The sequence below is a fragment of the Raphanus sativus genome, unplaced genomic scaffold, assembly GCF_000801105.2.
Source record: "Raphanus sativus cultivar WK10039 unplaced genomic scaffold, ASM80110v3 Scaffold5316, whole genome shotgun sequence".
Lineage (NCBI taxonomy): Eukaryota > Viridiplantae > Streptophyta > Magnoliopsida > Brassicales > Brassicaceae > Raphanus > Raphanus sativus.
In genome coordinates this window covers 1-4,199 of record NW_026620616.1, presented here as the reverse complement: position 1 = coordinate 4,199, position 4,199 = coordinate 1, and the positions used below count along the sequence as shown (strand labels likewise).

Sequence of the window (4,199 nt, the reverse complement as noted above, 5' to 3'; positions counted from 1 at the left end):
GGACAATATCGTACTAATCGGACAATAGAGAGTTGGACATGGGCTTGGAAAAGCCCAACAATTGGTATCAGAGCCGGGATGACAAAGATCTGCAAGAAGACCAAAATACCCTTCAAGTTCGAACTGCTCCACCTTCGATGGGAAGGGATAGTACGTAGCAGAGGCCAGTCAAAGATCCTGGAAGCTTCGGTTGTGAGAGGAGAATCCTCAAGATGACTTCGCGAATAAGTGGTGTCGGAGACTTGTATCGAAAGTCTCTCCCTAACGACGATACAAGATTAGGTGGGTATTTCTAACGGTGCTGCAAAGATTAGGTGGTGAATGTCCTAATGGTGCAGTAAGGGTTAGGTGGATAAATCCTAATGGTGTAACAAGAGTTAGGTAAAGAGTCCCGTTGGTGATTACGGCGGTATAAGAGGTATGCCAGGTTTCGCTGGAGGTTGGAAATCAAGTGTTTATGTGGTACTTGGTTTGAGAGGAGGTTTGCTGTGAATACAAACAAAGTCCCACATTAGAAGTTTAGACAAATAATGTCTAGTATATAAATAGATGTCCAATTCTGATTAGTACGAGGCCTTTTGGGAAGGAGTCCCAGAAACAAATCCATGCGGGCTTTGCCTTCGGGCCCAAAGTGGACAATATCGTACTAATCGGACAATAGAGAGTTGGACATGGGCTTGGAAAAGCCCAACAAGGAAAGAAATCAGGAGGAAAAAATTTCATTAACAATACTTTTAATTAGTTGTTAGGAAAAGAAAATAATAAACTACAATAAAAATTATTGTTATGATATTATTATGCAAATAGATAAATATCAGTTGTGATTTCTAGGAAATGGTCCAATGTGGCTTTTAAATGGTAGATAAAATCTGTACTTTTCTTTTAATAGAGAAGATAGTACCTTCCTTTTTTGTCGCATCTTGAATAGTACTTCTTTGTGTAACAACTACTCATTGCTATTTGCTCTTACTCAATCGTATACGAGGTAATTTTATCTAACTAGTTCAGATAGATATATGGACAAAAGTTTACGATCAATTATTCCTATATGAAAATTGTTCTGATATGACATAACTGAATTTTGGACTTTTCATATTTTTAAAAGCGTTCGTGGTAAAAAAGTGTTTGTTTGTCGGCACAGCTTATCTAGATTAATTAGACTGATTACGTAAAATAAAAAAATCTGCTGATTTCATGAAAAGGCTATTAAAACATGAATACAAATTTTTAAAAACCCTAACTTTTCCAAAAAATTATAAGTGAATGCCACTCCTTTTTTTAACCATAAATCAATACAATACTAAAAGGAGAATATCCTCAAAGGATAGTCTATCCACCTCAGCAAATTAAATCAACAAATCATATAGCTTTCTTTTGCCATGTCATACATGTTCTTAATCGAGACCTAATTCCGTTTCATCATCGTCGTTCTCGATTCCGTTTCTTAGAGTTATTACGAGTCATGCTATCCTTCCACCTTCCTTGGTTTCTCCACTTATATAAGCTTCTTCACTGAATCTTTTCTCCAACTACAACCATGTAAAAACTCCTCACCTTGCCCCTTTTCATATTGTCAATATAAAAGTTCATTGTCATATTCAATATCTAAATATTCTTCTCACTGTTTGATCTCTATTACTTCCAAATCACAAGTTCTCTGCATTGGTTACATCAGCATTCCTCCGCCATATCAGGTAACTTTCCAATCGCTTCTCCAATTAAATAGCTATAAACTGAATATAATCAGCACATGAATCTGGTTTCACAATACTATGATTAGCTGAGTATAGTACCAACTATGAATGTTGTTGACGTCAGAATTACTGGGATGGCACCAAACCATCTTATAAACTCGGCGATGGAAAGCATAAGAAGTAGATAATATCCTATCATATATTATCTTCTCTTAAATCATAATTTTTTATTTTGTTGCTCTTTTTATTTTTTTGATTAAACAGAATTGGATCAAAGGAATGCAAAAGTCACTTATGCAAAGAACCATGTTGATCTCTTTCATTACAACTATTAAGTATGATCGCGTATATGACACTCTTTGTAAGTGCTCTTTGTAGTGGTCAATAGTCACTCAAGTACCTTTTTTTTTAATCTTTGAATAATTAATTTAAAGATACTGGCTATTGAGTGGATTAGAGAGAATTAAGCTGCAAATCTGGGATACTACCAGACAGGAGCGATTCAGGACTGTCACAACTGGTTTCTCTCTTTTTTTTGGTTTTTGTAAATCCCAGATTTTGCATCTCAATTCTTCTTACCATTATATATGCACTCTGTATCTTTCCTCACTATGGTTGGAACCTGTAGTACTCATTAATGTGGTTTCTTCTTATTACAGCTTAGTACTGTGGAGCCATGGGAATTTCGCTTGCGTATGATATCACCGACAAAGCATCCTTCAACAGTAAGTTTTCTCTCTAATTTTTAACTTAGTTCAATTTTAGGCCACTGCATGTAACTGTGTAAAGCTCGCAAGTTAAAATTGATCACTCCTACTCTGTATGATAGTCTTCGTGTGATTTACTAAAATTTTGAAACTTTTCAGAGGAAAAGCTCTTACATCGTATGTGTTTTTTCTAGCTTTGAAAAGCTAATTCAATTGTGTGGATAGTTATCATTATCTTCTGTTTCAGTTATTGGTTCTTTTCGATGGGTTGAATATGGATAAGCTCTTTATGGTGTGCTTAGTCTTTTTAAGCTTTTGTATCGGATAAGTTGATGGGTTTTGATAACTTATTAGTGTCTTTGGATCATTTTGTTAGAACCAAAACCTTCACGATATTCATATTAGTGAGTTTGTTTGTTATTGAGTACACTTCTGAAGCTTAAGTAAGAAATTCTTTTTTGCTTATTATTACTAGATGCTCCTATTTTCATATAGTTTGCATACATATGTTGTATTGGTTCGGTTATTATTTAAATTTTGTGACTTGGTTATATGTGTGCTGTCTTGCAGAACAATGGTCACTTGCTAGGAAGGTGATCAAAGATTTGGTACTGTAAATGGATATTCTACTAGATGATACATGTGCTTATGTGCACATATCTAATGCTTTCTATAAATGTAGGAAGTGTTTCTTTGGAAAGGCAAGTGAAGAAGGAAACACGGTACAATTTAATGAGGTAGATTACAAAGTTCACGAGTTTGTTTTTTCTTTGCAGGAAAAGACACCATATCCTCAGAACATCAATGTCAAGTATTATCTGAATCTTGTGCTGGTGGACAAAGAGGATTATTGTTACTTCAAGCAGCAAGAAATGACGTAGTACATGCTCAAGAAGGGAGACATTTTGATGTTTACAGAAACAAATGAGACAAATGAGAAATTTTCAGAACTTTGTAAAGTGTTTTTCTTAAGATTTATTTCTCCTGTATGCAATTGGTTGGAGACTTGGAGTCATGAAAGTTAAACAATGAAAATTAAATAGCGTAAGTCTGTTCAATGATTTAGATTTAAAGAATTCTGCTTAACTGATAACAATTACTTATGCTTTTCTATTATTGCAAGTACAAGCCACATATGATTCATTCTCTATCTACAAAAACACTGATTTTTTTTGTCAAACAAAACACTGATTTTTTCATTCCAAGGTAAATTATATAATAATATATGAACCATGGAGATTATATGAGTAATATTGAGGTTTGTACATGGCACGCTGTGATCCCCTCTCCCCAGCCCTAAGACTAAAAATTTAAACTGGAATTTCAATTAGTGAGCATGATTGAATGCAATCATTGAAAAAGACATACATTGTCAACCTTTTTTTTTTAATAAAACCAACTATATTATAAGGATTTTCTTGGGGAAAACATACAAATATCTCTTAGAGAATATTATTATATTTTAAATATTTTTTTGCTGCATATAAACAAAATTATTTGTTAAAATTTTAGGATTTTTTTAATCTACATCACTCATTTATATTTCAATTGTTCTTCATTTCACCACTGCCTAAACACATAAGAACGAATTCATATAGATTATCTTATCACCAAATAATAAATAATCAATAGTTAATTTTTAATATATATTGGTTGATTTTAACGTTAAAAAAAGTTTTGTATTATATGTTAATTTAACCATATTTTCATAACACTCAATTAAAAGAGATAAAAATAATTGATTTTTTTTATAACCGTAGTGTGATCAAAAAAAAATATAGACTCAATAACTAATCAC

General features: G+C 33.0%; 1 long non-coding RNA gene across 3 annotated transcripts; it reads left to right on the top strand.

Annotated features, from left to right (window-relative positions):
* The first annotated feature begins 1,340 nt into the window (after positions 1-1,340).
* On the top strand, positions 1,341-3,171 carry LOC130507709 (uncharacterized). 3 transcript variants are annotated; one of them, XR_008942415.1, is made up of 4 exons: positions 1,341-1,694; positions 1,959-2,055; positions 2,152-2,419; positions 2,972-3,171. It is a non-coding gene; the product is annotated as an uncharacterized LOC130507709 (long non-coding RNA). The 3 variants fall into 3 exon arrangements; XR_008942414.1 differs by having other exon boundaries at positions 1,343-1,694; positions 2,129-2,419; XR_008942413.1 differs by having other exon boundaries at positions 1,363-1,694; positions 2,354-2,419; positions 2,972-3,167.
* The last annotated feature ends 1,028 nt before the right edge of the window (positions 3,172-4,199 follow it).